Source organism: Camelus ferus, chromosome 30 (genome assembly GCF_009834535.1).
Source record: "Camelus ferus isolate YT-003-E chromosome 30, BCGSAC_Cfer_1.0, whole genome shotgun sequence".
In the NCBI taxonomy this organism is placed as follows: Eukaryota; Metazoa; Chordata; class Mammalia; order Artiodactyla; family Camelidae; genus Camelus; species Camelus ferus.
The window spans coordinates 14175117-14186405 of NC_045725.1; positions in this window are offsets into that span (position 1 = coordinate 14175117).

Sequence of the window (11289 nt, forward strand, 5' to 3'; positions counted from 1 at the left end):
ATTCTTGTTGCGCTGCCTCAGCCAGGACTGTTAACCCATAAAAATGCAGAGACAGCCAGCTCCAAAGACAGAATGGCTTTTAGTTGGAATCACAACCTGGTTTTAAGACGAGGAAGACACCAGTATTGGGGGGGGGGGCTGTGGCGGCAGGGCAGGGGGACAGGGTGGGGGGGGATGAGAGAGAAAAGGAAAGGAAGGGAAGAAAAGAAAAGATTAAAAAAGGAAAAGAAAAGAAAAGAAAAGAAGAAAAGAAAGGAGAGAGAGAAGAGAGAGGTGTTCTGAGTGTATCCGTACCTGTCCCGTGTCCTCAAGGGAAGAGGAGACACGTGGGGAAGGCTGTGTGCTGGGGCTGCTCCGTGCATGTGTCTCAGGCAGATTCCTGCCCCCCTGCACCATCTAAGTCTCCTCCCAGCACTGACCGTGTCTGGACTTCCAGCAGGCTGTCCCTCTCTCCGGCTTTTTTTCCTGGGTCGGGACATTAGCAAAAGTGTGAAGTTTGCACGTTTCACCTGTGGGCCCCTTGCCCCCATATTTTATCACCCCCACCTCCACTCGCCTTGATCTAAGAGTGCCTCTGCCTAGTCCCCATCCAGGCACTTGGCCCCCAGCTGCTCTCCCCCATTCTTTTCAATTCCGGTCTCAGGAAGTGCAGGTTGGGATGTGTCGGGGGCATGGGAGAGAGCTGGGTGAATGACCCAAGGCCACGTAAATGGTTTCTCCTCTTGAGGGTGTTTGTACCTCTATAGAGAGCACCCTCTATAACCAAACACAGCTGTAAGGCTGAAGCAGGGCATCCTGGTTCCTTCTGGGTCTGGAATTGGGGGAGGTGGAGGAGGGAGAAACAGGACGGAGCTTTAATTACTTTCTTTCTATGCTTTTGTATTGTTTGACATTTTTTCCGGTGGAGATGCATGGTTTTTATTATCCTTAGCTTCTATCTCAAGCACATGAACAAACCGCCTAGAGAGGACGTGTAAGGCCTGGGCCAGAGGAGGGTGGGCGTTCTTCTCCCTGACAGTCCTGACACTCCCGGCGTCACTTGCCTGCTGTGGGGGTGTGCCTGGGCTGACCTGCAAGGAGAGGGGGTTTTGTCATCTGGGCCAAGCAGAGGCGATGTGAGCTGGGGGAGGCAAAAGGGTGCCAGTCTGGAAACACAGATGCAAACTCGTGCCTCCTGGATCCCTTGTAGACTCTGGAGTTTTGTAAGACATTGAAAGTTTCCTACAAGACAGAGAGGGGCCTGGGGGCTATGGTGACCCCAGCGTGGTGTGAACTCTGCAGAGCCACAGAGAACACGCTGCATTAGAAGTAAGCACATGCCACTCTGTACGGATGTCTGATTACAGCTGTAGGATGGGAGCCGAGAGGAAGGGCACACTCGTGGCCATGGGCTGGGCTCCAGAGGCAGAGGGCCCACCTTTGAATCACAGTTTTGCCATTTGCTTGATGGTAACCTTGGGCAAGTTACCCAAGCACTTCAGGCCTCAGTTTTTCTCATCTGTAAAGTGGGACAACAGTACCACCTACCTCATGGGGCGGTTGGGAGGACTGCTGGCCAAGCTGGGAAATGTAAAGCAAGCTTAGGCCTGTCAGTGCCTGCTTGCAGCGAGGGGAGGGCCTGCACAGAGCACCGAAGAACCCACTGGGGCTGAAGCTCTTCCAAGGGACAGAGTGTGTGTGGGTCCAGGTCTACAGAAGGAGTGATTCTGGACAATGTCTGCTTTCCAGGCTGTGCCCCGCCAGGTCCCCAGGCCCCCAGCCTGATTCCTGGAGGGGTCAAGGGCTGCCAGGAAGTAAAGAATGAGCAAAAATGACAAGAGCTGACAACTGACGTTTCTGTAAGTCATGGCACCGGGCTGACTCAGGGCTGGTGAAAGTGTGCGCGGGGCCAGCGATCAGGGAGGGGTCCCAGGAAATGCACTGAGGCCTGGGCTGGGGACAAATGAAAGACCAACCTTAAGTGAGGTTTGGAGATGCCCCTGGGACTCCTTGGCAAAAATATGAGGTGGTAGCAGTCGCCAGAGAGAGAGCAGGACCAAGGCCAGAAAAAAGGTGAGCTTGGTGCTGTAAAAAGAAGAAACCTGCAACCCTCTTTATGATGCTGCCTGCCTTCCAAGGAGACTGGGCCCTGTTTCAAGACCTTTGGTCCCCTACAAGGTTTCTCAAACTCTCGGTGCTGAGCGATCAGGTTTTTTTTTTTTTTTTTCCCCTGTAATTTTCAGTATGTCTTGGAAGAATATTTTGTAAAATGCAGTAAAAATGAAATACTAGTAAAATGGAATAAAAAACAGATGTACAACACAGAAGTCTCAATTTTTCTTTATTACTGAAGTCAACAGACATAAAATCACTTTGTAAAATGGCTGTACGCTGCTAAATGCTTACTCTCAATTTCTGGACTCATCTCTTTGCAGACCGGGATCAAAGTTTGGGGCCTGGCTTGGGTCCAGGGACCACACTAAACCTCACCTGGATGTTGGCCTCATGGAGACGCTTGGTGCTTGGGGCAGCAGGTGAAGGGATGTCTGCCTCTGGATGGAGAAAGTGGGGAGAAGGTGGATTCGCTTCCTAGGGCTGCTGTAATAAAATACCACCCAACGGGTGGCTTGAAACAACAGAAATTTATTCTCTCACAGTTCTGGAGGCCAGAAATCCAAAGTCAAGGTGTCCGCACAACCATGCTCCCTCTAAAGGCTCTAGGAAAGATCCTTCCATGCCTGTTCCAGGTTCTGGTGGCTCCTAGTGATCCTTAGTGTTCCTTTACTGGGAACTGTACGGCTCCAGTCTCTGCCTCAATCTTCTCATGGCCCTCCTTCCTGCGTGTCTCCAAATCTCGCCTGTAAGGACACCAGGCACTGGGTTTAGGGCCCACCCTAACCCAGTATGACCTAACCTTAAATTGATTACATCTGCAGAGACACTATTTCCCAATAAGGGCACATTCTGAGGTCCTGGGAAGACATGGATGTGAGAGGTGGAGACACCATTCATTATTCACCCTGCGCAGATAACATGGATGGACCCAGAAACTGGAGGCAGAGGGGACCGGGAGGGCCTGGCAGAACTTAGGAGCCAGTTTTGGACTTTAGACTTGGGAAAGTCTGGGCCAGTTACTCCTGGTCAGCGAAGTCCTGGGTGATACCAGATACCCAGTCTAATCACGGCCGCATTTGCACTCCTGGGGCATGAGGCAGCTCTGTTTACAGGGGCGGGAAGGGAATTCCTGTGGCACTTAGGACTTTCTCTCTATAGCTTTTGAGGATGCAGAGAAGGCTGAACCACTGGAGCTGGAAGCAAAACCAACCATTCTCCCGCTGAGTGTCTGGGAGAGAGCCATGGACAGAGCTCTCAGGGAAAGACAAAGTGAGGGGGAGCTTATCCCAGTGGTTAGAGCACTAGCCTTGGCATCAGACTTAAGGTCTGGTTCTACCATCACAAGCTTTGTGACCTTGGGCAAGTTACTTCCCTTCCAGGGCCTCATTTTGCTCATCTGTAGAATGGGGCTAATTGGAGATCCTATTTCTATGCCTGTTGTGAATAATCGACGTGACAGTATATATAGAGTGCTTGGCACAGTGCCTGGCATGTGGTAACCACTCAACAAATGCTCTCTATTATCAACAGAAGGATCTTTAGATGGACCGGGGAAGTGACTGCTATCTTGAACTGTGCCTATTAAGAAAAAGAGACCCCATATTTATAAACAGCTTCTATGTACCAAGCATTGTTTGGGGTGATTTATATGTTTATATAATATCAATAGATGTTTCTAGGTGGTTAACTTGTGATTGATTGATTTATTAAGTCAATATCTCAAACTTTGATTGAGACCTCCTATAAGCAAGAGGCAGTGGGGAATCCAAATGCTCTTAAGGGAAGATCACTGCACTTTGGACAAAGAACGAAGTCAAGTTTGGCTCTTAATGGGGTGTCAACCTTTAAGGAGGGATTTTATGCAATTTTTGTCTCCACACAGAAGATTTAATTAATTGACCTTTTAGGAGCCTCTGGCCCTTGGTTCCCAAGACAATGTGACCGAAGAAGAAGGTGTTATTTTCATGACTGTGAAGTTTCATGTCAGTGCTTGTCTTTGTTTATTTCACAAAGATGGTATTACTCATTTGAACTCTTAAGCAGTTTCTGTTCTGCCAAAGAAAAGCCTTTTACGTTCATTTTGGAAAAGACCTTGGTTTATTTCATACCCATGAAGATTTACAACAAAATTAAAAAAAAAAAAAGGGAGTTATAACCAAAGCGGATTATGAATATGTAACCCGTAGCATTGCTTAATTTGCCTCGCTATTACAGTTTTAATAGAAAATATCATTTGATTGCAATTTAGAAATAAAATTTGATTTCCATATTATAACTAATATGAATAATAAGCCCCAAAATGTCTAATATACTTAGGCATTTCTATTAACACAATGAATATGTTTCGGATGTCCCTGGCATACTAATTCAAAGTCTCATTTGTCTCCTCATACCTTTCTGGAGCTCACTGACCTCAGCCAGGCAACCTTTACTAGCAATTAGTTTTCGGCTGTATTAGCCCTTTGGAGTGCCAGGATAATTAAAGTGTTATGCCTCTTTAAATGAAGTTGGCTGCTGGTGCCAGCCTGAATTGCTCTCCTAAGAGGGCCCCCTTTTGCTCTGTGTAGTCTGGGGTGGTGGGGAGTTCTGCCTTCTCAGCTCTGGCCTGGGACCTGGGGCTCATTTACTCTTAATACTGGCCAATTCCAGGTCCCCAGGCTTGCTCTGTCCTACTATAAGGAGAAAGCCTGTGTGCTTTCCTTCCCTCCTTAACAACTGCCATTCATTCATTCATTCATTCATTCATTCATTCATTTATGCAATAAGTAGGAATTGATGGCCTGCTCTGTACCAGCGCTGTGTTAGATGCTGGAGTTACCATGGTGGTCAAAAACAGATTCAGTCCCTACTCTGACAGAATTGACTAGTCATAATAAGCAATGCATAAATACATGTTACAGGGAGAGAAATACTGTTCTAAGCCAGCAATAACAAACAAAGCTGTCCAGTTAAATGCTGGGGAAGTTTTCCTAAAAAAGGTGAAATCAAAAAATGAGTAGAAGTTGTGAAGATGAGTTGGGGAGTGTGTGTGCAAGAAGACCAGAGCGAATGGGGTTTAGAGAGAACGGGGAGGAGGGCTGTGTTACAGGAGGAGGCTGGGGGCAGCCAGAGTGTGGGAGGCTGCACTCTATCCTAAAAACAGCAGGAAGACACTGATGGGTTTGAAGCTGCTTGGCCAGATGTGCATTTTGCAAAGATCACTCAGGCTGGAGTTTGGAGAATGGACTGAGAGCTTTTGCAGAATTGGAGCAGGAAATCATTGTGCTTTGAATGAAGGTGGTGGCAGAGGAATAGAGAGGAGTGGAATTGATGAGGGATTAGATGCGAAGGGTGTGAGGAGAGAGGAGCCCGGTTGGTTCACTCCTACCAAACTCATTCTGGCTGGTCTGGTGGGCAAACTCATTCTTTACCTGACTGCCCTTCTCCGGGTCATCCTGTGGCCCACTCCCGCACTTGATTCGAGCTCTGTCTACCGTGTCTCTCTCTCCTTACACTGCTCAGTTATTTTCACTGTAATTTTAAAGATATTGTATTATATATTTATTTATTCGTTGTCTTCGCCAGTAGAACGCCAGCTCCATGAAGTCAGGGAGTCCGTCCCTCATGCCTGGAATGTTGCCTGGCACATAGTAGTAGTGTCTTAAAAAATACCTTCTGAGTAAATGAATGAATGAATGATTCTGAATAGCTGGGTAACAGGATCAGGTTGATGGTGGCATCCTGCCTGAGGAAGGGATGACGGGAGTGGGACCAGGTGTGTGCGGGGCAAGTGGGACGATTACTGAGCTCAGGTCCGTGGTTCTGACTTTAGTTCCGCAACCTGGACCATGGATGGCAATTCGTAATTTTCTCCTCCCGAGAACAGAATATCTATGTGCCTGTTCCTCATAGGGGCTTTCACAGAAGTAGGTAATAAAAATGATTAGAAAGCAACTATTAATGCTTAACCACGTGGGGTGTATAAAATACGGAAGGGCCAATGCCAGTATTTCTAGCATGTCCTAAAAGGGGTTTCATAGAATGCAACCCGGACAAAGAAGTTCTGGCAGGAATATTATCCTTCCCTCTGCTACCCTGTCCCTGACTTATCCTGTACCGGGTTGGTGACCGGCACCCAAGCTCAGCTGCAGCAATCTTCCTGGGCCTGGGAAGTGATTCCTTGTGTTTCTGTGGCATTTTCACCTTCAAGGCACTTCTCCACTCTGTGTTGTTAGAGGAGCCCCAGCAGGACGGGAGGGCAGATGGGGGATGGGGGGGTGGTCTGCATCTTCCACGTGGGAAGCTGGAAGTTGGAGGCGCCCTGTGGACACAGCCAGGCGGTGGGCCTGGGAGCTGGGTTGGCTCCTGGAGCCTCAGCCAACGCCCCTCTGTGACGCTGGCCCCATCAAGGGCGAGGGTAGTCCTCACCTGTAAGCTGGATGCTGTCACTGCCCACTTTGTAGGTTACTCTGAAATTCACAGAGAAAGGTGAGTGTCTCTCCTAGCAGGCACTCGACAAACATTCAGTGCTTCTTCCCTGCAGGTTCTGGAGGATTTGGATAGGATTCTGGTTAGCAGGGAGGGGGAAAGGGTGAGAAAGGGGTCTACTAGGCCTCGAGGGGTCAGACAAGTAGGGTCTGGAGGACAGAGAACAGGCACCTGCTGTGTGCCCAAGGCGGCCCGGCCCCTGGGGTGCTGAGGCTGTCTGCTCTCTCCATCACCCAGTAGGTGGGGGGTGGGGGGGTGGGGCAGGGCTCACAAGTGTGCATGCGCAGTCAGCAGCTCTGCTTAAAGCCGATGTGTTCCATTCCCCCTACTCCCCCTTCCATCCACTATTTACAGAGCACATCGCGATGTCCTGCCGGAACCCTTTGCACGCACAGCCCCTACTTGGCCAGGCTGCATTCAGGGTCACTTACACTTTTTTGCCCTAAGCTTTGTCCATTCTGTTCTTCTCACTGAGAACACCCACCTCCTTATTCTCTGCCCATCGGAGCCTGCACAGCTTCTGAAACCCCGCTCAGTTCCTCTGTCTGCTACCCGGTATTTCCTCTGGGGGTTCTTCCCTCGCTGGTTCTTGGGGTTGGCAGTATGGCACAAGAGTTGGGCACACAGACCTGGTGCCGGAGCACCCGGGTTTGAATCCTCCCTCTGCCACTTCCTAGCCGAGTGGTGTTAGTTCCTTAAACCCTCTCCTCTTCAGTTTCCCCATCTCCAAACGTGCGTGTTAATACCACATTAGGCTGTGATGAAGACGGAGAGAGTTCATTTACCGGAGGTGCTCAGAGCGTGGCTATTCTCACAGGAGACACTGAGTCTGAGTCTGATTCTGTGCGGGACCTGGGGTCGGCATCACGCTAGATCTGCCGGGTCCACCTACACCCAGGCCTTGGCCCTTTGCCGCATTCCTGGCCGCAGCGGCTGGAGGGAAGTTCCACATGATTCCTGTGGTTACAAAGCCTCAGCTGCTTCCTCCACCGCAGCCGAAGGAGCCCCCAAGCCTGCAGCCACGTGGCGGGGAGAGACCTCAGAGTCTGCACTCTGCCCAGCTGGACTGCGGCTGCGCTGGCCGGGTCACACGCCCCAGATGATGCCTCCTGGGAGGACCGTGGTCCCTATGAGCAGAGAGCCCGGAAAGAGCCAGGGTAAGGTACTTGAGCTTCTCCTTCCCACTTTCCATGGACATTCTGAGAAACCGTTTTTCCACGGAAACAACTCTGGAGACGTCTTGTAGGACCAAGCCACCCGCCAGGTTTGTGGTGAAATGGTGGCCAGCTCAGCGGTGCACCTGCTCACCCCTACTCTCCCTGCTCCTGCTTCACTTCCTTTCCCCTCTCCAATGTGTGTTTTTCCAACACCAGCAAGCAATTAACTCAGTTCTGCCACTGTCTACTTGAAGATAGCATCAGGTCACACAGGTGGAGCGCTCTGTCCCACAGGACCACCTTTCCGCTTGAGACACCAGTTGCATCTGTATATCTGACCAACTGGTTATAAAATCAGAGGTTCCCAGGACCCCCTTCTTGGGTTTGATTGACTTGCTAGAGTGGTTCACAGAACCCAGAGAAACAGTTACTTACATTTACCAGCTTATTATGAAGGGTCTTATAAAGGATACACATCAACAGCCACATGAAGAAGTACATAGGGTGAGGTCTGAAGGGGTTCCCGGCACAAGAGATTCTGTCTCCATGGAAATGGGATGCACCGCATTCCTGGCATGTGCTCCCCAACATGGAAGCTCCTCAATTATGTTGAGCTTGTTGTTCAAGAATTTTTTTTAGAGCTTTCATCTCCAGCGGTCCCCCACCTCCTCGCCACCACACACACTGGCTTCCTTCACTGACCACTTAGCTGTTGATCCTCCCCAAGACTTGTCTTTGATGCTCTGCTCTCCAGTTCCTGTGGAATCTTTTTTTGGGATATCTCCTTCACACGTGGCATCAGTTATCACAGATATGTTGATAACTCCTGAATTTCTAAGTGCAGACCAAGGACCAACTTATTTATTGCCCACCTGCCTACAGGATGTACTCCAAGCTGATCAAGCCCAACTTGTCTGAACAGAACTCTTTCCTCTCTCTGAAACCTAGGTGACCATTGCCTATCTCAGGGATGAACACCACTATCCAGCCAGGAACCCACACCAGGACCTTATTTACTGGTCTCTAACTTCCTGCCCAGATCTCCGGGCCAGGCATTTAGGAAGGTCTGCAGCCTCTGTGTCTCTGCCATCACTGCCTTAGTTCAGCCTCTTGTAGATTCCTACCTACATCGTGGAACTAGTCCTCAAGCTGATGTCCTTGTCCCCTGACTATCCTCCCCCACTGGCGCATGTTTCCACTGCTATCAGAGTACTCTTTATAAAATCACCCCTGATTTTGCTGTGCTTCTCCTTAAAAGCCTTCAGTTGCTGATTCTACAGATCGTCCAATTTGAGCTTCAAATTTCTGAGCTTCATGCATACAAGATCTTTCATGATCTGCCCCTTGCTTAACTCATTAACCTTCTCTTTACTTTCCTACCCTCCTTTTCCCAGACAAATTGGAATCTTTTAATTTCCTTGAACATGTTAAACTGTTTCAGACCTCCACATCTTTGCACTTACTGTCCCTTCTGCCTGATAACTCATCCATTCACCATCCATCCACCCACCATCCATCCATCCATCATCTGTCCATCCATCCATCCATCCATCCATCCACTGCCTTAGCCAGCTATTGCCTTTCATCCTTCCAAACTTGGTTCATTTGCAACCTATTTGGAGAAGCATTCCTTTGGCTTCTCAGCCTGGTTTCCAGTGCTTTCTGTTTACGTTTTTTTTTTTTTTCAAATAGAAGTACCTATTACACTGACTTATAAGAGTTGAATGATTTTGAGAAAGTGCCTTGAGATTAGGGACTGTGTCTTATATGTGTTTCCTCCATGCTTAGCACAATTCCTAGCACATAATAGATGCCCAACAATGCTGAATGAATGATCTAAGCCCCCTGCCCCATCCACTCCATCTCACAAATAAGCCCCATCAATCACAGTGAGGAGTGGGCTGGAGAGGATGTGTTGATGGCTCTTTGTGTAGGGTTCGCTGCAGTTTCTGTACATGACAGCTATAAATGGCAGCTTTGTCTTAGTTTCTAATTTTGACTGAGCTCCTCGGGTCTCCTTAGATGGGTATTTCCACCATCTCCCCCTACCCCGGACCCATTCATCCTTTCATGGGCCTTATCCAGGACAGACCTCTTTCTCCTCCTCCTTTGCTGCCTTTCCCAGTGCCTCCAACATCCTTCCATGCCATGGGCTAGCCTTCCCAGAGCCCAGCAATCCTACTTTAGTTTTTAATCTTTCCTTGTAAATTAATCTCTCCTGCTACCTAATCATGCCTGGTGCCCTTCCCTGAACTCTTTCCACTTTGCCTCCCCCTGTCGGGTAATGAGATGCCCATAGCTGGCTGCAATCTCCCAGGCTCCATCTCACCACCAAAGACCATTTCCTCCCGGCTTTGTGTTGTGGGCCCTGCACTCACAGCCCAACTCATCTTGCCATTTTTATTCATTTCTCTGCCACTTCCTATTGCAAACTCATCTAATTTGTGCTCTGCTCTGTGTCTGTGTCTCTCTCTCAGCAGGTCCCCTCTTTTGAGGCCTCCCCCCTTATTGGATCCATCTCTGTCTTTATGATTATTTTTTCCTTCCTCTGTTAATACTCATGCCTTTTTCCAAGTTGAATCTTATTTGGGGGCACCTTACCCCAACAGTTCACTTCTCCAGGTCACAGATAATTTTTTTCACACTCCTTCCCCGGCAGGGGCATCTGTCCGTTTCAAAAGATGCCTTCCTATAAGTGCTAAGAAAAAAGTGGGTCTTTCCTGATCACACTCACTTTTATTAGCAAATATCATCATACTTCTCTGCCTCAACTCTCAGAGAAACTAAAGCGAAGTTTGTGTTTGATGGCAGCAAATGTCTCTTCCCTGGGTCTCTGTGAAATTCTACTTCCCCCTTATCATCGGCAATCTTATTAATTAGTATTATAAAGGGACTAATTGATACGAGTTTTATGATAAGTTTACTTCAAATGTTTTTGGAAAGAAGTAGCATCTGAATAATATATTTAGTGCCTGGACAGTTCATATGTTTCTTTTCTTTGTCTCCCTAGTTCCTATTCCTCAATCCTCTGAGCAGTCATAGAAGTTGGTGTAAATGAGGTTCTAAGGCCTGATTGGACAGGGCCCTTCACAGCACCTTGGGGTCATCCTCATCTGCAGTCGTTGAGATGTGGGTGCAGTGAGGAGTGGGCAAGGCAGTCCACACAGGCAGGCGGAGGGAGTCGGGTGGCAAGGTTGCAGGGTAAGGTCTTGACTTTGGAAGACAATAGGTAAGCAGGTTAGATTCTGCCCCTACTGGTTGTGTAAGCTCAAACAAGTTATCTTTTCAGAGTGTCAGACTTCTCATCCTAGAAGGGGGATAACAAAACCTTCCAGGACTGTGAGAGATAAATGAGATGAAGTGTGTCCTAGTACTCGGCATCTGGGGATAGGGTACTCAATTCAAGTTTCTAGTCTAAATTTCTTGGAGGGATCCTCTGCCCATACAGATGTCCAGATCCCCCCACCTAGTATTATGTGGTCTGAAATTCCACCAGTAGAGTCTCATTAATTGACTCATTAAAAAAATTAATAAAAATAGAGTTACCACATGATCCAGCAATCACACTCCT